General features: G+C 45.2%; 1 protein-coding gene across 2 annotated transcripts in view; it reads left to right on the plus strand.

Annotated features, from left to right (window-relative positions):
- Nucleotides 1-25,548, plus strand: part of FBXW4 (F-box and WD repeat domain containing 4) — a 60,491-nt gene that overhangs the window by 19,459 nt on the left and 15,484 nt on the right. The window lies entirely within an intron of this gene.

The raw sequence follows: 25,548 nt of genomic DNA on the forward strand, positions 1-25,548 counted from the left end.
TGGCCTATAACCTCCATTTCCTCCTAAACATTTGACATGCTCTCCTGATTCTCCCTTCACGCTTGTCCTGATGTAAACTGAGATCTCCTCCATCAGGACAGGTAGTTCTGCTGGTGTAGAACTGCTGTAGAATCAGTCTCCAACCACCGAAGTATTTTGGCCCTTTGCTGCTGAGAACCCACCAGCTCTCTCTACTATGGACACACAGAGACCAGAAACAGCTCAAAGTGGTTGTGTGCAGTGGGGTAGGAGCAGGGAAGGCTCCTCCAACTCTACCCATTCGAAATGGCTTTGGAGAGGCTGCAGTTGCCTGACCTGGAAGTTTGCTGGGACTAGGACTCTCTAGAGTAGTCAGGGTTGTATTCTTACTGAACCCCAGCTGTTAATGGGCAGGACTGAAACTTTTCTTGCTTTCCAGTGATATCTTCCTCTGTGTGAAGCTTCCTTACAAAGTATCCTATGTGCTCCTGACCCACAGCTGGGTTTTCTGCTGTGTCTGCTATAGTCCTGCACTGCTGGACTGCTGCTCTAATGGACAGTGTTTGTACACCCAAATGTGTCAGAGACTTGTGCTCTTAAAGTACAGCTTCTCTGGCTTCAGGAATCTTTCTTAGGTGTTCTGCTTTGATTTGTCCACAGTTTCTCTGTGTCACTGCAAAGATCATCCTGCAGTTGTGCTGAGCTGGGGAGGAGGCTTCCTGCTCTTTGTGTAGTGGTGCTGGACTGGATGTTTTTAGGGTCTGCAAACAGAATGATTCCCATAAAGGAGATTAAGTAGAGTAAAAGATAGTAAAAGTGTATCAAGAGTATTGGATCTTCTGTTCATTCTGTGAGGGGGAGAACTGTGCTTAGTCCTCTGTATAATCTTTTCAGCCATGGAAGTCCCTGGACATCCATGTGTGGTGTTGGAGCTTCGTTGCTTTAGGGACCCCTAACAGTGCCCGACAGGGTAGTGGGGATGGGGAGGGCGTTCTGTTCCTTCTGGGTTTTCAGTAAGTTTTCTCCAAAGCTATGCTGGTTGGTGTGCTTGGGAGAGCAGATCCTACACTGCATGTGACACAGGGACTAGAGAAGAGTCTGAGAGTATCCTTAAATTAGGACACTTAAAATAAGTATGCCTCAGCTTGCTTCAACAACTGGTTTAATTGGTCTCCAGAGCTGCCCTTCTCCATGGATTTGTAAAATGTTATACTAACAGAGAGGCTGCATACCCTAAGCCATGTCTCTTAGTTGCTTGTAATCCCCTTCCCCCAAGTTCATTTGCCTTTTGAACTCTGCATCATGCAGATGTTAAACTTTCATTTACTGGTGCTTACTGCAGTGACTTATGTGTGCTCAGGGACCAGGGCAAGCCTGAGTGCAGTGGACCAATTCGAATGTGCAAAGTGAAGCAATCCCAGGGGTTTCTGGTAGAGTAGTGGCACCTTCATGCTTTGTGGTTCCCCGAAGTGGCAGTAGCCAGGAAAGAGTAAGGGACCACTGTACGCCGTAAACTGGAGGGGAAAGAAAAAAGTGGACCTTGATGTTAAATTGATTATTAATCTTGGATTCAGAAATTTTTTGGTGTTGGATTAAAAAAAGTATCCAGATCTAAGCTGGCTTCTCCAACTGGGTCTGGCCACTGGCATTTGCTATTTTAATTTTAAAATATTTATTGTGAGAGCAGGTCTTCCCATGTTGTCCTTGAAGTGTGTCAGATTTTAAACCAAGAAAAGAGAAGATGGAGGCACAAAAATGGTTACCAAGTGTAGATAGAGAGCTAGGAAACCATTGGTACCATTTGGGGCAACATCAGGCAACCATCAAGTGCCCTGTTGTGGCAGAGACATGCCTTGGGTGTGTAAGCCGAAGAGACAGTCTCTCCTTTTCTAACTATGCCATTAGTCTGCTGCACTACATGACCTCTCCTCGCAGATGTTGCCTTGGCAAAGTGCAGGTTTACTCCAGAGAGGAGGAAAGTTTTAGTAAAGACTAGCTATCTTCACTGAATGTTTAATTTAAAGGCAAATAAGTAGTTCTGTGAGCAGTTGAATTAAAAAAGCCAAGCTGATTCTCTCTTCTATTTATGCAGTGTTGACGTTGAGACCCAACTCCTCTATTTGAACATGCTATTTTGAATCTCTGTTAATTGCCTCTCCCATGGATTATTATGGGGAAATAATATCTGAGGAGATTTCTGCCTCTGTGGACAACCTCAGGCAAATTTTAAAACGTACCCCAAACTTGTTGGGTAAAAGAAGGAAGAGGAAGGTTACTGGCAGGAAACTTGACTGAATGGGGCAATTGACATTAGAGACAATTAAAATTATTAATTTTGAGGGCTTCTTTTTAATGGTTATCTAGAAACTTTTTGTGGAATTGTAACAATCTGATTTGAAGTTTGCATTAGAGCAAACCAACCCATTTGAATCAGAGCAACTTAGCAGTGGTTTTAACTGTGCAATTGAAGCCCTAACATGCTGCAGTTAAAATGTTTGATAATGTTCCCCCCACTCTCATTTTATCAGCACATTTCCCCTATCACATATCAAGATGAGCTGCTGGCTGTAGTGGTACTCTGTTTTGACCTAGCTTTATGCAGTTAACCTCTCAGAGTCTGCTAGGACTTAGGACAAGTAACAGGATTTTATTCTGGTTTGTGCACTGCCAGCAAAATAGCCAGCAGCAATAGCTCTGCCGTCCTTGGGGATCTTTGTAGAGCCTGGTTGGTTTGAATAATTGAGAGGGGACTTTGACCTGCAGCTGTTTCTTAAGCAGGGCAGGAAGAACCTGCTCAACTGTGAGATCCCAGGGTGAACGTGCAGAGTTAGTGGTGGCATTAACTACCATCGCTTACTGACCTCAGAGAGTGATCTGGATGTGGGTTTCTAGATATATGCAATAGTCATAACTGACTTGCTGCTCTTTCACCCTAAAGCTGAAGAGCAGGAAATGAGTATCAGTTTCTCCCCTCTGGAGCTAAAATGACACCTGTGTCTTATCCCTTTGCCCTGACTGTTCCCTTGATGTTGGGAGGAAGAAGACTTTGTTTTACCATCTGTAATTGTGTGATAATGACTCTATTTGGTCTTCTTCACATGGATGAACACATGTACACGCATGTCTCTTGTCGCTTTTGCCTGGAAACAAACACATAGCACACACTTCTATAGCTCGAGAAACTGCAGCTTACCTTTCTTCGCTTCAATTTCTTTCCTTTGCCCTCTAAAGCTCACATGATTGATGACTTCCTCCCTTTTTGTCACTTTTGGCCAATACTCTAATGTATATATTTTCTGTGACTGTGTGAATTGGCTCACTAGTGGTTGTGGGCAGGTGAGCGGGTTTTGGGAGGCAGTAGCTGAGTTAGAACCCAGACATCTGTTTCTAATCGTGTGTAGCTGTGTTATATATTGAATTTTTTTTTTCTCCCCCTGCAGTTTTTTATCATCCTTCCCCTTGCTTGAGGGGAAAGTCTGTCTCAGAAAGCTTGGAGGAAGCATCTTTCTTGTGCTGCTTGGTTTGCACAGGAGAATCTGTTTAATCGATGTGACAGGAGAAACTTAGTTGAGGGGGCTGGCAGCCTTATGGTTTGAGGTTTCCATTTCCAGTTTGCGATCGTTTTCTCTTTGCTTTTTAAATTTGCAGGGGGAGAAGGTAACTTCACCAGACCTTGGCTGCTGTTTACCTTTGCTCGGTTGTGCAGTGTGCCTTTGTTTTTCCACCTTTGATCAGTGTCCTGCCAACAGATAATTTAGCAATTGCATCCTTGGGTGGAAGTGTGGAGTTAATGTTAAAATTAGGGTTTTTTTCCTTTCCTAACTTCTGTGGCTGATGAAGCAGAGAAGAGGAGAGGGGAGGTGAAGGGGGCCATAAATTCTAGACCTAGTGATTCTGTTCCTTGTAGAGAAATGAAAGCCTCTGATGTCTCTTCAGCACTTTCATTAACATTTAAATTAAGGGTTTGTTTTTCAGGCGGCTTCAGTCGAAGCCCTTTCATAGTCTGACACATGGAGGCTGTTCTCTCTCTCTTTTTCTCTCTCTTTTTCCAGCTTGCATATCAGTGTACAATAGTAATCACTGCTGTATTTTTTTTTCTGGTCTCTCAGGAAGGCAGCGACCTGAGAAGCTGTACCAGAGGTTCAAAGAGAAAGAGAAACGGAGTGCAAAGGTAGATGAGCAGGAGGATGCTAGGTTTCACTCCTGCAATTAGAGTGGTGTCTGTTCCCTCCCCTGCTTTTCAAAGGACTGTTTTTGGGGGCGGGAAGGGACACAGAGGGATGGACCTTTCTTGCACGGTGAGAGCCCCAGGTGCAGATGCCTCTAACCAGGTTCAGCTCACTCCTCCCAGAGGAGGCCAGAGGTGTCACTCAGAGGATGCAAGCTCGTGCCCTGAGGTGGGGAGTGAAGCCGTAGTGTCCTAAGATAGCAGCCTAGCCCCTCTAAAGGAGTGTTGATTCACTCTGAGGACAGCAGGAGACTGGTCCTCAGCCTACCATTGGCATTTGAAAGGAGGGTGATAGTGCAGGATATTGCCCTGAAGTAAAGGCAATATCTGTCTTTTGTGCTGCAGGGCTTAATTCACATCTGCTTTGAACATTGCAGCTTACTGCAACTGGAGGAGAGGGCTGGTGAGAAGTGTTTGTTTGGATCTTGGCTTTCAACAACCTAAACCAGGCCATGCCTTGCTGTAGCTAAGCAATTTCTGGTGTAAGAGCTAGTTGGTTCAACATCAAGAAGAAAAAGCTCTTTTCTGCCTGCTTCAACAATTGCATAAGCCAAGGAACAAGGAGACAGTTTTAGGAATGGCAATGACTTGCAGTGGAGTGGAGAATCCGTATAGTAGGATTTGTGTAAGGACACGAGTCTTTGTTCCAAAGCTCTTTTGGAATCTTCCACTTTTTATCTCCTACCCAGTTGGTAACCACTGATAGGATGTTCTGCAGGCTCTCTGACAAGAGTTGAGGGGCTCCAAGTAGCACTGAACTGGTGCCTTCTAGCTAAAAGACAGGAAAATAAGCCAACACATGAGCAGTGTTTAGCGTAATGAAACCTGCAGCTTGGTTGCTGTGACTGTCACACTTTTTATGACTTCACTCTGCTACCACGCCAAATTTGTTTTTCTTTCACTAGGACCTTGACCCAGGTGGGCTTTGAAGGATGCCAACATGATGAGAGCACCAAGCTGGCAGTAGGATCAGGAAGGGTATTCTCTACATGGTGGTAGATACGGTGCATATAGACAGGTGCCAGAAATTTTTGTTTCTCAAGACTAATCTTAAGTGTGCCAGTGGTGGCCATGATTTATACCATGTAGCTTTTCTGAGAATGTAATTCAAAGTCATGCACTTGCAGAAGCGTCCTATATATGCTGAAAAACATTTGCAGTTTGGATTTTTTTCCCTTTTGTGTGAACTATCACAGACTGTAGTCTGTAATTTCTTGTGTCACTATTGTCAGGTTGAAGCATTGTGTTTGACTGTTCAAAGTTTGTGGTGATGGCTCAGACACTGAGTGATGCAGAACAACCTTTCAGGGGCAATTGATCTTGCCCATATTCCAAGTGCTCTGGAGCTATCTGGTGGGATGTGCTTCTTTGATCCCATCTGACTCCAACAGTTTTGTGCCCATCTGATCTTTCTGTCACAGCAGGTGGGTCCTAACTCCTCTCTGTGCCTAGTCTTAAGAACTGCCACCATCAATGTCATCTTAGTATCTTCATCCTGTATCATGCAAGGGGGATTCAGAATGTCTGTTCTGCACTGCTGGCATCCATCCACTCTTCCAGGTGCTTCAGCTTTTGGAGATTCATAGGTTCACACCCACTGATTTTTTTTCTTCTTCAGGGCCCGGTGTTGGATGGTGCTGAGCATGTTTCATGAAGCCCACAGCCTGTGTAAATCAAATGGGAAAGAGGATGGTTAGTACTTGTCACACAATGTCCTCGATTGTGACTTCTGGCCACCTCCAGTGTTGTTCAATCTGCAACTGAGGAATGCTTTTAATTTAAGCTCTCCTGAGGCTGGATGCCAGTGTGGAGCTCAGCTTGGCTGCCCCAATGGTACTTGGGGCAAGTGTGCTGCAGCACTAACTGGAGTAACTCCTACTAATTCTCTTTGGAAAGTGCACTGTATTTATGGGTGGAGAGGGCGGGTGGATGCTTGCCCTCCCACCTTCCCCCATGTTGTCTCAAAAGTCCCTGGTGCATCTTTGATTAGGTATAGGTCAAAAGAATTTCCACATCGTGACCTTAATAACCAGGGTTGATTGGCAGGCGGTCTGTGGAGAGGGAGCAGCCTGTCCCTTTCATCTCCCTTGGTGCCGTGCTGGGACAATGGGCCAGCATATTTTCCTTGTTGTTCCTCATTTGAAAAGGGTCTGGTATCTCTACTAGGTACCTGTGACATGGGGGTCTTGATTGGGGTCTCATAAAGGGCCCTGTCACTGTGTCCAAAGGCCAGGAATACAAAGGCGGTCAGTGGGTGGGGGTCTCAGCTGACCACTGAAGAAGGGAGGGGAGGGTCCTGGAAGCAGTGGAGGGAGAAGCAACCCCTGATGGGAGACCTTAAAGGGGGGTAAGGGGGAGGAGGCGGCCCATTTTTGTCCCGAACTCATCAAGCACATCTGCAGAATTGTCCCAGCCGCTGCCTCCCAGTTTCAAAAGAAAATGATCGTTTGATAAACCGTCCTGATTCACCACTTTCTCACAAGGGAGGGAGACCCACCTTTGACCTCTATGATTTCACATTGGGCCCAGCTCTCCCCCCATCCAATTGCTGGAGAAACTTTGAAATGCATCCCTTGCACTCCCTTTCCTTCTCCCTCTTTCCCTTTACTCTCTCTTCTCCCCCCTCTTTTTTTTTTTTAGTCCCCCTCCTCCTCTTCCCACCACCCCCACCTTCCCCGCTCTCCCGCTTTGTAAAAAAGCAGGCGTACTGCTTTGGAGTTTAGGTGAGTAATTAGTAAAATCTTTTCTGCAGCACAATAAAACCGCAGCCCTTGGCCCGCATATTCCCACAATTTACATACTTGCGGGCATTCGAGAAAACAAGTGGCATTCCCAGTGCAACGCTGCCTATGAAAATCATTTGGAAGGCACGGAGGGGAGGGTGCTGAGACCCACTCGCTCCTGCGAGCTATAGGAATGTGCATGAATATATTAAAATGTTTTCACACAATGCTTGTATTTTCCAACGGGAAGAGGCATCTTCTGGATGAAAGGCGGCTGGCCCAGACACAGGCCCCTTCCAAACGCTCTTTCCCACTCAGGGTTTGTTTGCATGGACCAGATAGAGAGGGGGCCTGGAGGGGGAGGAAGGGGCAAGGGTGCTATCTATGAAGAGTAAATCTTTGTGTGCCTCCTTCCCGCTCCGCGTTTGTGGTCCCAGAAAGTCAAATTATGAGGGAATTGTGGCTGTGGAGGGGGACAGGAAGGGAGATCATCAGGACTTTCTGCAAAAGCTTTTGGAGGCCTTGAAAACGTAGAGAGGAAATAGCTTGTAATGGAGCATACAGTGCTCTGACCAATGGGATTCAGTGGCTGCAGCAGGAAATGACTGAGAGGGAGCTGGTATCTTGGGCAGTATTAGCAAAGTGCCTATTAATAACAGAAAACACTCTTGTAGTACTTTTCCAGCTTCATCTTATTGTCAAGAACAGCCTGCTCAATGCTCAGTCTGGGCAGTCTGTCCAGCTATTCTTCCCCTTTTTCCAAGAGGGTTTTCCAGAATTATTCCAGGCTGTGCCACAGGTGGAACCCAGCAGTTTTCATTCCTTTTCAGTCAGAGTCCGCTTAGCTGCCTTGCCTCCAAAGAGGTTCTTCGGGCTCTTTCAACTTATATGTGTTGACAACAGGTGTGTGGCGAAACTTCTATCTAGAGAATGTAGATCAGTGATTTCCTTTCTAACGGACAAGAATTGAAGGAGAAATTTGAAGTGAAGGGAGGGAGAGGCTGAACACAAATAATGAATGGCTTGGCTTGGGAGTAGGGTTTGTATGTAGAGAAAACCATGAGTTCAGCTCCAGGGATACTGTTTTATTTGAGAATACTGGGGCAGGCTGCAAAGAGGCCTGGTTTGGAAGTAGGCTGGTGGCTGCATTTTTGTTATTTTTTTTAATAATTGGCCTTTGGTGAGAATGTCCTTTGAAATTTCTGTGAGAAATGGTGTGGTACCAGCATGGTGATCTGGATGCCCTTGTCCTATGTAGTATACACATAGCCTTTGTAGAAAGCTCTTTGGGCAGGCATCCTGTCCAGATGCATTCAGCCCTGAGGAGTTACAAGTCTGCCCACAGCCATGGCAGCACAAATCTATGGATGCCAAGAAGAGCTATTCCAAGGCCCACACTACCCATCTCAAGTGTCTGCTCTGCTGAAGGAACTTATCAAAACACAGGCTCCCAGAACAAGATATAAACCATGTAGAGAGTAGTGGGAAAGCTTTACTGAGACTTCTCTTCAGCTGAGCCAACTTTTCATGTCCTTTCTGACCAGATTCTTTCTGTGACAGGTGAGAGAAAAATGTATTCCCCAGCCCTGCAAGGAGCTAAACAATCTAATATCTCAACACCTTTTGCAAAAGGGTATTCTTTCATGGCAGCTGTTCCAAAAATGATCTGCAGAAGTGGCAAAGCTCTGTAATGCTGTTGCTGCCAGCTGGCCTGCACTGGTCATACTGATGTTGGTCATGGTGCAAAGGTCTCTAACCTTTCGTTGGAAACAACCAACAACCCAACTTGTAAGAGGGCTTACTGCTTATTCTTAATTATTGTCTTCCCAATTCCCTGCTCCTCCCCTTCATCTTTCTGCATTTCTTAAAGAGGCAGTGGAGGGAAAAAAGCTTTGGTTTTTGTTTGGGAAGGAGGTTAGCAAGGGCGACACGGCCTCTGCAACCTCTCATAGGGGTGTCTTGTCAGGGCGCCGCATGGAGGGCACAAACAGATCATAACCTTTAAATGAAAATGTGATGGAGGGGAGAGATGAAAGCAGTGAAACAAATTAGATACATCTAGAGGGGGTGCTCAACTGGAGAAAATTAGCATTTCTTCCTAATTGGAGTGCAGGGCATTCCATTACAGGGTTTCATTACAAGGAGGGAAGCACTGGGCCTCTTTGGGGGATTCCCCCCTGCCCTTGGTTCTTCTAGGAATAAAAATGTATTTGGAAAAGAACTGAGAAAGGACTGAATTTATGAGAGTGAAGGTTTCAGACTGCTGCAGGAAGAAGAATTATAGTAAAGCACCAGTTCTTTATTTATTAAGACAAGGAAGTGATGATTATGTGCACATGAAGGCAGGTGTTAGTCCTAGTTTCCATGAAGGAAACTAAAAAGTGTACAGGAGACTGCAGGTAATGGTAATTTTCTGATGCAAGTACTTGCTGAGTCAAATTTGTAGGCTATCCAAAATGCATTAGTTTGTTTGGAGCATTAGGATATGTTTTATGACTAAGATCAATGGAATCAATTCAAGTCTGCTTTATGCTGCATATCAAGTCCATGCTGTGCAAAGCACTTATTTAAGGCATGTTTGTCTAATTCTACCTCTAACTAGAGCTGTTGTATCCAACAGGAATTTGCATATATCCCTGGGAAGGCAATGGCCAACTTCCAGCACAGAATGTTTGGTGGCTGCACTGAGTCTTGTGCACAGCTTGATGGTCCAAATAACTTGTACCAACTCAAGAAATAGACATGTGTGGATGTGGCTTTATACATGCATCTGTATGTATAAATGGGTGCAAAGAATAACTTAGAAGGAAACCAAGGGGCAAGGTTTAGCATTGCATCTCTGGATTAGGAGCAGGGGAGAGAGTTTCTTTTTTCCAAGCAGGGATTAAATTATTTATCATTCAGTGCTCTCAGGAAAGGCTGGGAGGGAGGAATGGAAGAGGGAGAAGAAGAAGAGGAAGAGAAAAGCAGACTTTCTTCAGGTGTGTGGTATGCAATGTATGTTGCTCTGCCAATCTACAGTTACAAACTTTTCTGTTCCAGCTCAGGAGAGGGGATGTATAAGTGTAGGAATACGGGTTGTAGGAAAGTTCTGAAGAAAGGGTTCTGCACAGAAGGTGGCTCCTTGCAGAGTGGGAGGATGTTTACAGTAGCACTGCCTTAATCCTGGACAGGCTCTGTCATCAGTGTGCTCGGGATGAGGCTGAAGATGATACGAATTTACAGAAGTCATAAATGTAAATCTCTGACTTAACACTTGCTGCTTAATTTTGGCATTTTGACACAGAGCAAAACACTGCCTACATAAATATCTTCAGGCCTAGAGAAAATATTATTAAAAATGAAAGCATGTCTCAGAGATGGGCTTCTCCCATATTAGGTTTGGCACACATCAGGGTGATGATGTCTCCCATCCCAGCCTTCTGTGGTCACTTCGATTCTCACAAAAGATGAGAAGTGGTAGACTGTTCAAAATGAGCAAATGCATCAGTCTGGTTCTAGATCAGTAAAGCAAGCTACTTTTGAAATGTTGGAGAAGGTAGAAAGAAGATGGGAGCAGGACCAGAGAGGCTGGAGTTTGGAGAGGAGCAAATGAGTAAGAGGAGATAGTCAGGCTTGAAGGGAGACGAGTTCCTCTGAAGAATGGGAATTTCTCCGCAATATGTGCAGTTGTGCATCTGGCTTGTGTGCTAATATGCTTCAAAATGGAGCATGCCAGAGTGCCTCTTGCCTGTAGCTAAGCTTCAGTTTCCCTGGGTTGCTGGCATTCTGCATCTCTGTTGTGAGTGGAATTGGACACTGGAAACATAGATGGAATTGTGCAGCTCTGACTCTCTCCTTGGCTCCGTTGCCTCTGGTTTCTTTTCAGAGCAGTGTGAGACTGCTCCAGACTGGAAAACAGTATGGAAAGTCTGTTCTTTCTGTGTAGTGTAATGTGTTCATTGGTTCATTATTTAGAATTTGTCAGGTCTTCTCTACCTTCCCTCCTACCTGCATAAAGCACAACTGCTGCAACCACTTTCTTGCTCTAAAGAGGTGTTGTGGGTTTGTGATGCTCCATTCACTATCCCTCATGCAGGCATATGGGATGTACTCTTACTGTTTTGTAAGCCTCCTGACACTTCACAGATGCAGGGCTAATTTGGGACCAGGTACTAAAGACAGCTTTTAACATGCATTGTCCTGTCTAATGGGTAAATCCTTGTTCTCTGTCCTCTGAGATTGAGGTACATATTCCTTTAAGTCTTGACTGTCCATCAAAGAGGACTTGAATTAGCCCCTGCTATGGTTGGTAGACACAGACAGCTAATGACAAGAAAGACCCCATTTCCTTTGAGAAGAGAGACCTGTATCAAGGTGATGGATAGTCCCAGAGATTTATTAGTGTGGGGGCTGGTTAGAGGCTTGCAAGCTGTAACCCAACAGCTTTGGGGTTTTTTCAGGATTAAAAAAGAAGTCTGGTGGTCATCTGTGTGTGTACCTCTACCCCACAACTAAAAGAAGTGAACTCTCCAGAAGAAGCAATTGAAGACTAAGCTGGGCCAAGCAGCAACTGCTACTATTGTTGTACTTGGTCTCTTCCTCCTGGTACAGCTGTCTTGAGCTTTTCACCTGTGCTTTGTTCAGTGACCTGCTTCAGCTGTTCCAGCTGATTTAATAAGGGATGGAGATGGAGCAGGACTGTCTGATGGAAGATGTTTTCTCTTGCATCCTATTTTCTGTCTTGGCCTAGAGCCTGTTTTCCTTTTCCATATACTTCCTCTGGATTTTCTCCTCTTTGACAGTGGAGAAGCAAGGGAGCCTGCTGCAGATATTAGAAAAGCAATAATGTTTCTCTAGCATCTGTGTTCTGATGGTCTCAAGGCAATCTGGGAACATGGACAGTGTGCAGACCACTTCAGATAAGTTTGGAGCCTGGCAAAGCAAAGGCTTCATGTTCCTGGTATGTGGTGGAAAATACGAGGTACTTTAGTAATACTGAGTGCAGGTGAACAGTACTGTTGCCACTGTGCAATGTCTCAGTCGTCTGCTTCCCAAATTATGGTTTGTGAGACCCTAATGGTCCTCAGACCTGTGTTGGCTCTCCAGCTCTCACAGCAGAGACAGTGATATGGCTCCCTGCCAGTCTAGGAGTGATCAATCTGGTTGAAGTCTCAAAGCTTGGAGCAACCAGTTAAGTCTAACCTGCCTCAGAAGGAGCAATGAACAACAGGGTTTGAAGACAAGATACAGCACAGGCACACTCCTCTGTGCCAAAGAAATGGCTGCATTACTAGTTTGTATCTGTGTTTTTGTGGCCTTTCCCCATGTTTGGTCCCAAGTCAAACACTCTGCAGAAATTAATGACGTGCTGATATTTGGTTGCCTCTGTTAGACAGTCCTGATAAAACCAGTCTAAAAAAAATATGGAGAGTAAGATGATGGTGGGTAAGCCTGAATATGGAAGTGTTATTCACCAAATCCTACAACAGTAGAATTAGAGACATTTGAATTTACTAGGAGATTGCTTAAAAATCAGTGATAGTATTTCTTCACACAGTGTGTAGTGAACTTACTGCTCCAGAAGGTTATGAAGGTAGATGATGCCACTAGTTTTGAAAGTGATTTGCCAAATTCATAGATAGCAGATTCATAACGGAGAACTAGGTGGGGATACACTCTTCAAAATCCTTAATACATCAGTTATGGATGCTGGGGTGGTACAAAGAGAATGACCACAAAAGGTTGCCAAGCTTACATGTTCTTTCTGAACAGCATCTGGTTCAGATGTTGGAGACAAAATGGTGAGCTGGATGGGCCATGGCTTGACGAAGGCAGACATTTCTCTTGTTCTTCTGGCCACAGTGGGTCAGTCCAGCATCCACCTATCCCAGGGTTTGGTGTTCAGCAGTGGTCAGTAGTAGATGTCTGTGGAGAAGGTAAGAAACAAGATGAGCAAAAAGATCCTTTTATGCCTGTTCTTTCCCAGCTTCCAGTGATGGGGAGGTTAGGGTTTCCCTGGCTAGAGTTTGCATCTGGACCAGTATTTCCTTCATATTTGCAGAGGCTAGCTCTGTGAGCAGCTCATCTCTTCTTTCTGAACCTGTTAGTGTTCTGGGTTTCGTAGCCTCATTTCCAATCCAGTGTTGTATCCTGAGGAAGAAACACTTTGTTCTATTTTTAAACCTTTTGCCTGATTGTCTTGCAGGGTTATACAGTGAATGATTCCTCCCTCTGGATACCCTCTGCTATGTTTAAAGTTTTAATATTTTTCTCAAGTCACCCCAACTCCAGTATCAATGGCCTTGTGTGAAGCTCTAGCAACCCATGAGCGTTGCAGGTACTTGCTGGCCAGTTGTTATTTAGAGTGGACTTTAGTGTAGGCGTCTCTGAGCTGTGGTAAACTCATCAGTTCCTCCCAGTGCAGCCTCTGACTGGAGTCCACAGAGATGCAGCCTAACGTGAATTGATGGCCATGTAATTGGATCTTCTGTATTGACATGGTAAAGATCAATGACATCTTCAACCAGGACACTTGTAACTTGCTGCAGAATCAAATAGTGATGCTTGAGTAATGTGCTCATTTCAGTGTAGGACATGTCAGTGAGCCTGGTTCTGGCATTTCTGTGTACGGGTGTTTGGCTTGCCAAGTGAAAATTGTTCTTTTAATAACTGTGTTTTTGGATGTGACTTCCTAAATTCTCAGAGCACATGGGAATAGGGCAGGCTGTGGAAAGGAAAAGAGGAAACTGTGGTTTCACGCTCCTGCCCACAGAACTGCCTATGCATCTAAAGCTTCCAGACTTCTGTTCCTTGAAGCGTTGGAGGAGTGACTGCCAGCAGGTTGTCCTGCTCCACTTCGACAGCAGCTTACTGAAGGGCAGGAGGCAGTGTGGTACTTCTTATCCCTTTTTCAGATATTTCTTTTTGCCAAAGGACAATGTTTATTAGGGAATCCTCTGTTCCATTGCAGAGTTGAGGTGTGTGCCTGAAGAGGCCTTTACCCAGTCCTTTCCGGTACAACCCTTTCCCTCCTCCACAATTTTATGTGTAAATTTTTTCCCAGTATACTGACATCAAGTATGATAATAAATTATTACTCACCTTCTTGTCTTTCCTGTCCTTTCCCTGTCTCTACACCATCTATTTTGCCTGATCTCCTTCCTATCTTCATCTGACTAATCTCAGTTATCAGTGAAATTCAATAGTTCTTGGCCTGCCTTGCAGCCCAGCCTGATTACAGATACTGAAGGTGATAGCTTGTGCTGTGAAGCTGTCTCTTATTGTATATTGATGGTCAGGATGGTTCAGACTCTGGCTTCTGCAAAACTTTCCCAGCAAGTTTTTGGGTGGTTCAGGATCTGTGTGAGAGGTGGCCACTAAACCTTCTTGTGCCTCAGACATGTGCTGTCTGTTTGATGAAACCTTGTGTGCCTTTCTCTGCACACAGGGCTGGGGCTTTGTGGCCCGACTCGCAGCTTTGATTTCTCACTCTGGTGCTTGCTCACAACCAAGCATGCCCTGAACCTGCAGATGGAGAGTAGGGGCTTTATTCAGGATCTTGGTTGCTTGGGGGGAAACAGTTGACATGCTCCAAACACTTAATATGAAAACCCTAAAGCAAATCATATTGCGTGGAGTGAAGAGCTGGGGAAGTGGAAGCTGCCCAGAGCTTTAAGGGCAAATGAATTAAAGTTGTTGCAAGCGTGTCTGTGTCAGGACTGGAATGATCGGAGCAGGAAAGCTCTAGGAGTCATTTCATGGCTGAGTTAAACGCAGATGAGGCTTTGCTCGCCTCCTCCGCAGAGCACCTGTGTCTCCATGCCTCAGCATCCTCGGCCTCTCTGTGTGTAGCATGTGCTACATATATACACTTTCCCCCTTTCACCTTTCCTGGTCTTTGACTTCTTAAAACCCTCTGAGCACTATTTCCCTCTCCCCTGATGAAGACCTCATTTAGACCTAATTTGTAAATTGTTTGAATGTCAGAAGGCAGAGCAGGAAGATCAAGCACTCTGTTTTTGTGTGATTGGGCTTCTTTTTGCTATAAACATGAACAACTACAGCTCCTGCCTCTGCATGGTGAAAGAACTGCTGCCCTTTGTGGTAAGATAACGAAAGTATGTGTTTCTTGAGAAATCCTCTTCCTCACCATCCTGATCCCTTCTTTTAAAATTCTCCCAAATATGGAAGTTTGAATTTGGTATACATGTGTGTATGTGTATGGCAAAAGGAATAAGACAAAAATAATTCATGGCTTGTGGCACCAGGAAAAGAGATTCCTTCCCACCTCTACTCTTAAACTGAAACATTCTTAGGTTTTAGTTGTTCTGGCAAACCTGAAAGGATTCTCCCCTCCCCCTGACCTCACTGGCATGCACGGATTGCTGCTTATTGAAAAGTCATTTTCTGTCATATGTTCTAATGGAAAAGTTTATATAAAATGCCATTCTATATATATATATATGCATTTTTAAAACAATACTTTTTAACTGAAAACTCTGCCCGTCACATCTGAAAATATATTGGGATTGGTCTTGGCAGTCCTGAAGCTTAAAAAATGTAAAGGAGATATTTTATAAATGGGAGAGGTTTTCTTCTTTTGCATCATGATTCTTTAAGCATTTTCTACACGTGAGCATATATTTAGACTTTTGTCCAAGGCAGTGACAGCTGGACTATTTACTTAAATCAATTCTACCTGTCCTCTTGTAGGCTGTGGGATTGTAAGAAGAAAAAATCCTGGACAATGTAAGGTTTATGATAAGGTATGAGCACAGGCGACATGACATATCTTTTCCCACTAGTGCAAGGAATGTTTACTATATTTCTCTGTGCAGGCTTGAAACTGGCCTGATCAACATGGGTCTGTGTATATTTATTCTTAGTGTCTGCTTCTCAGATACTGGCATGGATTTCACAGCAAACATATTTTGTCCAGAAGTATCAAAGTTTGCTTTTAAGGAAAAGTCTTGAGATGAGCCAAAGGTACACGGTATTTGGCTGAACTCATCTCTGTGACAAGTACTTAAGGCAGCTTGAGTGAGGCTGCAGAAAAATGGTCCTTTCTGTGAGAGTTTTTAGTAAAATGTGACAGATATATATATATATATGGCCTGAAAAGAAACCAGAGTCATGGGATGGAATCAGGCAACTTGCTTCTCCAGTTTACAACCTGCTGCAGCATTGTGTCACAGTTGTATTTTAGGCAGATCAGAAATTACAAGTCTGTGCCCTGAGGGTTGTGCTGCCTGCCTGTCCCCTTGCTACAGCTGGAGTCCCTGAGGATCTCCTTTCCTTGCTGCTGGCATTGTTGGGACTGCATCATCTCCTAGGGCTTGATCAGCACTATGGTGTACCTGGTCCTTTGATAAAACTAGTGGCATTTTTTCACTTGCCTGCTTACCATTTGGTCTCCATTGCAGAATCAGGACCAAGCTTTTAGATTATGACAATTCTTGCTTTCCAGTAAGATGTTGCAATTATAAGGGACACAAGATGAGTTTTTTCAAACTATGATTTAACATCAAAAAAAGAAAGCAAAACCCAGACCCCATTGCACTGAAGCTGTGAGCATCAATTCAGCTGAGCAGCTCTAACTTGTCTGCAAGACCTGACCAGCCAGGACAAGCATTTCTATCCTGAAGGCAATGGTGATAAATTTAAAGAAGGCATAGATGCTAACAAGTCCTGAGATCAGCAGAGGCAGTGTGCCACAGAATGACAGTTTGTGGCTTGTGGAACAACTGACACCAGTCTGATTTGACACAGGAGCAATACACTGGTAGCCAAGTTTTTTGGTCAACCCACATGCAGCAGGTTTCCTGTTAGTTTTGCAGAACCAAAGTCTTGTAGCAGAAAGGGAGGCAGAACAAGTAAGGTCCCGCTATGAAAAACAGTTTTGGTTTGCTAATGAGAGATGGCTCAGCAAAAAGAGAACCTGGAGCCTTTATTGCTGTCCTCCTAGTTCTGCTTATTGCCTGACTTTTGCAGGAGTTGAATTATTTTTCCCTGATTTTTCTCAGCAATAAGAGTTCTCACTGGCACAGTTCTTGCTATCCTGTCTGGGACATGCACTGTCCAGCTTATTCTCCCCAAGTCTGTTGTGTTTCTTAATCTCAGTGCAAAGGTACTAGACTAGAAATCCTGTCCTGGGAACATAGGCTACACCAGGCCTTCAAGAATCTGTCATGCATTGCACCCCTTCACGTGTTCCTATTGTGCATCACTGGATCTCTTTTCTCCTTTACCCCATTTTTGGCATCCTGCACTGCCTTGTTCCACAGGCTGGGGAAAGATGCTTGTCATGAGCTGACTTCCTCAGTGTGTGTCCACTGCTGATCGTCTCCCAGCTCTGCCAGGCAGACTGTCCCGCTCCAACCCCCTCCTCTTGCTTGCCCCAGATCAGAGCCCCCAAGAGGCCTTTGTCCGCCTGTTGAGAGCAGCCCCCATTCCACCATTCCCACATGGTGCACCCTCCCCAGCAGCCCTCTCTCCATTCAGCAGTTTGGGCTGAAAGAACCTTGGCTAATTACGCTGGGCTGAAAATTACCACTTTGCTGCGTTCTCCTGCTGCTGGGCCCATTTGTGTGGGGCCTGTAGTTAGAGGGAACAAAGTCCCCCCTGTGGAGCCAGGCAGGCCCCAAGTGTGAAGCTACAGGTACAAGCAAGAGGGGAATGAAGGGAATAATTACCAGCTTCTCCAGGTGAAAGCCCAGTTAAAACTTCAATAAGCCAATTAGGGGCCAGGGTGTGTATGCGGGGAGAGTCTCCCCCACCTATAACTGATTCCCACCAGGCAATTAACAGAAATCATTTCACGGAGGGGAGGATAAGAAATGGCTCTTAGAAATTGTCTTGAGTTGGGGGGGCCCTGAAACAGCACGAGTGCTGCAGTGGTCCTCGTGTACTCCAACCTCCCGGCTCACTGTGTGGCCTGAGAGTGTTGGTGGGGCTAGGGGGAGAGGAGGAGGGAGAGAAAATGGCAAAGAAAAAGGAATCGCTGGAGCTTTACACCTGGGCAGGCTCTGAGAAAGCGAGGGCTGGAGTTCAGAGTTTCTTGTAAGGCTGTGTGTGGGCCCAGAGCACTGATCTTGAGGGGGCTGCTGGATTTGGAGAAGTGGGTGAAGATCAGGCTCAGGGTGTCTCTGCCGTCAGGGCAAGGGGGAAGGCTAATGGCGTGGAGCCCAGTAGGGAGGGGATAGATGCTGGGTGTGAAGGTTAGAAGTGGCCCTCAAAGATCTGCCTAAGATATGTCATAGTCTGTAGGTGGCCTGCCTTATCCAAGGAGCAAATAGTGTCCAGTGTCTAATACTTTGCATGTATCTGATCCAGGGACCATGTTTTTCTGCTGCTCAGCCAGCAGCTTCACCTGTTTCTTCCTTTCAGTTTGTACCAAAAAACCAGGAAATTTACTCAAGACAGATATTTTATGGAGTCACCTTGCAATTCCTTTGTACTGTATTGCAGATGGCACATGCAGCAGTTGGAGGTGGAGTGTGCTGTCTGGTGGGTACCTTGGGGAGCTTTGCCCATAGGTATTTGAAAAGCTGCTCTGGGGAGTAGAGCAAGAGTAGAGCATAGGATGAAGTTGCTGCAGATGGCTGAGATCGCCATAGTGGTGTTGGAAGGGAGAATGCATTGCGTCAGTAAAGAAGTCCAGACACCAGCTGTGGTTATTTCACCTGCATGTGAAAAAGAAACAAAAAACTCAAATAAACCTTAAACTCCTCAAAACACAAATGTAACCTCAGTAGCCACTTTGCCTTTCTAATGTTATAGCTTCAAACCATGACAGAGCATTAATAATGTCCTTTGAGGTTTTGTTCTGGTTACTGATAAGCTGAAATAACCCTACTATAGTGGTGTTTAACCACCTAGTCTTGAACTGACCTGGAAGTCCCTAGATTTTTTTTTTCTTTTTTTTTTACCTCTGCATGGGCTTTCTGCTGCACTTGATTTTTGGTACAAGTTGTTCAGATCAGTGCCTGAGTTATGTTCTGGATTAAATTTCTTTTATGGTTAAGGAGTCTCTTTTTTTCCTATAATAATGGTAATAACTTGTGCATCATTCGGGGTTTAAATTTGGTCTGGAGAGCGCTAAAGAGTTCTCATACAAAACTTCTGTCTTAAATAACTACTCCATGCCTGGCAAGCCCAGAGGTTGGGGAGCAAGGAAGGATGAAGATTCTTGGACATACTATGTAAATATGTATTTTACACTGTTAAACATAGATTATCAAGCCTTTCCCTTTCATAAAGAGCAGGGCTGATATCAACTCAGTAGAAATACTTGTGTAGCCACAAAGGCAATTCTGTTCGATGTTCTGAAAAATGACAGCAGCACTGTGAAAAGCACTGTTTGAATATTCATCTCGTACAGGAACACTCAGGACCCTCAATCAACTTTTATAGAGCTAATCAGAATGTTATCCTGTCCTGGACAATTGCTTCTTCCTAAAAGCACGTGTCATGTGGAGTATTGGGAAAAGCAGTGATACTTAGATGTGAACAACCCTAAGAACATCAGGATTGTTCTGTGGGTAGACTCACTAGTTTCTAATAAAGGATATTTTCCTGTTCAATGCAGCAGTGTGGAAGAGGTCTATGTGCACTTGTTTGTCTTGTCTGGAATCTTTGTCTTGATGTCATTGAGCTCAGTTTTTCTCCCGAATTGGGGATTATGTTCTATAGCTGCTTGGCTGGTTTCACAAAACTTATCTGCTACAGGGCTGGTGAAGGGACAGTGAGCAAAGTTACAGGTGACTTGGTCAAACAGTATGGAGTGAAACTTCAAAGCAGTGAAGGCAAGATGGAGGTGTCTGGGTTTTGTACCTGCTAAGCAGCTTGCTAGAGTAGGGATGATCTATCTGCCGGGCTGGGAATTTGGCCCCTGGATATATTAAAGGCTTGTTCTGTTCTCCAGCCTGTGTGTCTCTGAAGTCTGGAGGAAGACATGAAGTTAGAGGCCAAGGAGGAGGGTTGGAGAGGTGAAGCTGACATTCCCTCTACCCTGAGGCATGCAGTGAATGACCTGGGAGGCAATGATATGAGCATTTATTCTATCTAAGGAGCTGGAGTTTTGTCCCAAATGTGACTTCACTGTTTCAACCCAGCATCTCCACAGTGCCCTTCAGTATAAAATGCAAATGCCTTTTTTCTGGGGACCACTTTCTAGTCGTCCACTTGAGGCTCGAGGTGGCATGTGAATGAGTTATTAGTCTGTCTGTTCATACCTGTGTCACTGGTGCTCCTTGCAAGAGCACAGTATTTCCTCTTGGAGCCATAGTGATTGTAAATTTTGCAGGGTTCATGCTGTCTTTACCCATTTTGCTTTCTCTCTGACAAGTCATGGTGGGGTGTTGCAGAGCTCTTCTGTAGCTTTTGTAGTTCTCTTCTGCAGCATTTATGATGCGTGTCAGGAGCATAGTTCAACCCTGAGTTGACTGATGTCTTGAGGGATGCTGTGGCATGCACTCGGGGCTCAAGGAAGTAGCAGCAAACCTGCCAGCACTTTCCAGTCTGTTTGTGGAACAAGCTTGGCCATTTGCCTCCAGCTGCTGAGTCTTTTTGGCACTGCTGAACAAAGATAGGCTGTGCTGCAGTGGGGATCTTTGGCTTGCTCAGGTGAGCTTTAGGTACAACTGCCTTACCTGCTGATTTTTGTTCAATTTGTGGTTACAGAGTGTTAACACATAACTTGGATGTCCTGACTTACTTCTGAGATACTGAAGGTGCTTGGTTCAGTTCTGTGGTTGTCCTCCAAGAAGCACAAAGTAGGGCTAAAGGGTTTGGTCTGGGGCAGTGAAGGGGCAACACCAGTCTTGCATGACCACCCAAACCTGGATTTGTCCAGCGTTGCCTGAATCAAAGGCAGGTGAGACTTCTTGGGTGCTTGTGGTGCCTGCTTTCTCATGAAGAAGAAAATGCTAAACTGATGCTGTGCTGGTTTTTTTCCCCCTGCAAATTAAATGGCCCTGGGGATGGAGCACTTGCTTCCCCACTCTCTGTCTCTCTCCCTTTGTGTGTATCTGGTCTGTTGTAGAAGCCTCATGCTGGAGGTGGCAAAACTCATTGCGCTGGGTTTCCGACCCCCTCCTCTCCCCTTCACAATGTTGTTACTGTTGCATCTGCTCTTCAGCAGGGGCTCCATCAAGTTTGTGTGACCTTAGCACTGTATTCATGCTGGAGGAGTTACCTTCCGTAATGATGTCAACTGATGAGGTTGGCAGGATGGTGGCGGCCGCGATAAGACATGACATGTTCTAATGATTCGCCTTAGCAAGCTGCGTGTGTGTGTTGGGGGGGCACAGAGGGGCTTAGAGAGGGGAGGTGGGGGCCCCACAGGTGCCGACAAAGACTTTGACCTTTGCTGCTATAATATCAGTGTTTCACAGGCAGGGCGGTTCGGTAACCCACTTTCAGCCCATCAAAAATTGATTTAATTGCAATTTTTTCCCCCAATTAGGAGCACTGGAGCTTAACTAATTGGAGTAATAGAGAGTAATAAGGCTCTGATAAAAAGCCTTCCTCTGCCTCCTTTGTATCTTGTGTCATCGCCTGTCAGAGGTCAGAGAGCTTGCATATTCTATTAGGCAGAGTTGCCTTCATTTGTACAAATTAGTTTACCCAACAGTAATTAAAATGCCAGTGCGGGTCGGGGAGAGCTGAATACAATTGATGGGCACGTTGGTGAAGGATTTGACAGCTCCGGTGGCCTCCCTTGCCAAAGCGTGTCAGTGCTGAATCAAAGGCTACACAAACCCACAGACCCGTGTGTTTAACCCGCGGCACCGTCGGCACCAACTGCTCTCTCTCTTCTCCTATCTCCGTTTTGGAGTTGCTCTCTCTTCTCCTTCTTTTCTCATCTCACTTGAGACTTTTTAAAATAGATGTTTCCCATCTTTGAGCTGTCCCTTCTGTTGATCGCTTTCATAACACTGCTACCAGCCCCCCCAGCCTGTTTCCCTTCGGTTCTCCCCCTTCTCTCCCCCCACCTTCCACATTCCCAGCTGCAGGGCTCTGTCAAGTAATAACTTCTTTGTTTCCCAGTCCAGTGAGTCTCCATATATAATAGTTTCCAAAATGGAACAACGATGTCCAATTCCAGGGGGCGGGGGAGCGCGCCAGGAGGAAGGAACGGACTCTTGCACGTGTCAAGCAGATTCTGGATTTGAAATCCCCGAAGAGCAGAATGGGACTTGAGAAGCAATCTGTTTACAGTACAGGAGAAGGGCACAAGCCTGGGGAATGGGGGAAGTTTAGAGAGAAGAGGTGGGAAAGGACCTGTTTCACCCAGGTTCCTTCAATGACTTTACACTGCAGAATTCCCAGCTCAGGCAGGGCCTGCTCTGGAGCCTGGGTTGACAGTGGGGGAAGTATGTGTTGTACAATGGAATTTGTATATCTGGAGCTGAGACTGTTTCCAAGCCTCATGACAAACAGCATCTTTCCAAAAGGACTGATGGGCATCTACCTCTGTGCCTCTGGTTCATTCACATCTGGCAATGTTCTGTCCAGGATGGGGTAAAGAGGGATGCTACACGGGTGAAACTCTAGTTGGCACCTTGGGAGTGGGCATGGAATTATTGCAGCTGGACTGTAGCCAGAGCACTACTGATGTTGCCAGAAATGCCATGGGATCTTCAACAACCACAAGTCAGTCAGATGGAGAGTTCTTGTGTTTCTTCCAACAGCACTGCCAGGATGTATGTTCTCTCTCATCCCCTGGCCCAGCTTCTGCTGTGGAGGAATGATCTCTAATGAAATATCTCTTCTGTAGCACAGAGAAATTCTGGCTTTTGGAGAAGCAGGTTCTTGGTCGTTTTTTTTTTTTCTCTTGTGTTTTCCTCTCCTCAGTAGGGAGTTTCAAATAAGAAAGAGAACACTGAAGTATCAGATGAGTTAGAAAATTCCTTGCTTTAGACAGCAAAAACATGTTGTGTATGAAGTACGTGTGTCTCATGCTCTGCAAAATCCTTGCCTTTCTGGTATAGCAGAAATGGAAATGTTATGTTGGTTTGGTTTTAGCTGCTAGGGTATCTCTGTGAAGACAGCATGTCCTGTTATGGAAGTCCTGCAATGGTGCTTATTTTCCCATTAGAAAGGCGTTTTAGAGGGAGGTTGTAGTCATGGTACCCAGCAGCTTTCACAGGACAGAGGAAAGCTTAGGAGAAGGGGCTTTGCATCTCCAAGGCCATCTGAAGCTTGAGCACAGCAGTTTTATGTTGGACGTAGGTGCATCTGATCAGTGTCAGTGTATATTAATAGTATTGTATATACTTCAGATGGATAGGTCATGCTTGCATTAATATATATAGGGTATCCTGTGCTCCCCTCTTCCCAATCTAGTCTCTCCTCAGTCTCTCTGACTCCAGAAAGCATTGCAGGCAATATAAAGGGCACTCTCTATGCTAGTAACTCAGCTTGAGTTGTTTCTCTTGGGCAGCCTGCAGCAACAGTTGTGAAGAAGCTGCACTTCTCTGAGTCAGAGGTTTTCTTGTGTGTGCTCTGTGCTTTCTAAGATGTAAGAGCCTTGTTCGAGATGCACTGAAAGAAGCAAGCCACTGATAGAAAGCTTCAGCTCTGCTGACTGAAATTTCAGAAGTTTTGTAGCCAACCTTTACATGCTTACTTCTAATCTGCATGTTGTTTTAGACCTACCAAGGCTGACTTGTGTTGCCCTTTTGCTTGGAGTAAAACTGTCGCCTCTGCCAGGTTCCCAATTATGAGAGGCCTGGGGCTTAAAGGTATATGTCTGCAGATCAGACTGAGGGTGAGGGGCCCTGTATCATCTCCTGGAATCCAGACTTTAAGATTAGTTCACTCTCAGGCTTCGAGAATTTCTCATTGGCACCACTTCTTGTGCATGTTGTCTTGTGAATGCTGTGTTTTAATGCTGGCAGTGAAGGTGGCCTGCTCTTCTGGGAGAAGTCTTATCTGTGCTTGCTAATGGGCTCAGGCTGTTAAAGATAAGGCCTGCAAACCTGATCCTGCTGAAGTAGGAGACAAAATTCCTGTTGACTGAATGGAGTCAGCTTTACCCAGAAGAGACTTCTTTGTGGCCCTGAGGCCTGTATTCCATGGTGGAGAGAAATCTCTTTATCTAATGCTTTTTTTTTCCTCTTTTTTTTCCCTTTTTTTCTTTTTGAGGGGTGGGGGGTAAGGACCGAGGAGGGAAAGCTGAAGTCCAGAACTGACAGCATGAGCGGGGATTAGACCTTGCTGTTCCTCCCACCTTTTTCTCCCTGTTGGTGTGCCTCCATGCTAATTTAGGCCTGTGGCAACCATCAAAGCCTTGTGCATACCTTCTGCACAAAGGGGCCTGTCTCCCACATGAGGGTGTTCACTTCTGGTACAGAGTCAGTTTGTCCCCCAGAAAAAAAATCTTAAGCACCCAATTGCCTGCTTGACTGACTCCCTGACTGCTATTATGTTTCTAACCACAGTAATTTGCTTTAGTAGTTATTAATGGATTATGTTTGGGGAGGGGGGACAGAACTCAACACCTATCTTTGTAGCTGAGGGACTCCCTGACCAAAGAGCTGCTTTCCAGACATGGGGTTTGACTGACGAGCTGTCAAAGTGGGTGTCTTTTGCTTGTTTTCCTCTGAGATAGGAGACATTGGCAAAAAGGGAAGTGTTCCTTCTTGTCCTGCACTATAGTGGAGAGAAGGCAGGCATTGAGGAGAAACCCTGTTTCCAAAGATGAAATGCTGCACACTTTCTTAATTTATCCTAGTGGCTACTGCACAACAACTGGAATTGGCTTTTCCTTGGATTTAGACTTTGGTCAGGGATTTCTGTGGGGAAGAGTAATGTGTGCACCCTGCAGCACCTCTAGGGAGTGCTCAGTGCTACAGGTGCATTGGCTGATTGCATGTGCACTGCCAATGAACCTGGGATTTTGTACGTAAGACAGCGTGGTTAGAGACACTTTGAAATAGCTCTGGTGCTGCAGGACTTTCCTAGCCCTAAAGGGCAGCTCAGGGTCACAGGACTTGTGGACACCTCCAGGTGTGAGTTTGGGTAGGAAGTATAGAGCCAGCACAAAAGTGTGCCTTGGTAGCTGAAGCTCTTCCTAGGTTCCTGTAACTCTTTGAAATGATTTGATGTTACCTGCTTGCCTCTTTTGCAGAGTGTTTTGGCAGTGCTGCTTTGGCCTTATGATTTGGAGGAACTAATTGCTCAGCTAAATCACGGAGATAGGAGTAGAAGGGGTTCTGACTTTTGGTCTTGCTTCCTTCTCTGGCTTTGATAGAGTTGAGCCCATGTTTACCCTTTGGCTGCTGAGTGCCTTGTTACACCAGCAGTAGTGCTTCTCACAGAACTCAAAGATGCTGCAAGAATCCATTCCTGGTGCAGTAGAGGTTTGGAGACACCTTGATTTCCAAAGGAATGCTGTAGAGGATCAAAGAAATGTTTCAAAACTGCTGTAACTGCTATTTTTACAGACATGACACTGTTTTCTTATTTTGCTTTCATCTTTCAGCTGCCACCCTGTGTCATAGAGCAAAAGATGTTTAGGCAAAGCATAGAGATGGCTTTCATTTAAAGCAAGTTCCATTTCCTGCATTTGTGCTATCCTTGTTTTATTGACTTAAACATAGTTTTGGCAGTTTATTCTTGGGAGCTGCAATA

Source organism: Pseudopipra pipra, chromosome 8 (genome assembly GCF_036250125.1).
Source record: "Pseudopipra pipra isolate bDixPip1 chromosome 8, bDixPip1.hap1, whole genome shotgun sequence".
Classification (NCBI taxonomy): Eukaryota; Metazoa; Chordata; class Aves; order Passeriformes; family Pipridae; genus Pseudopipra; species Pseudopipra pipra.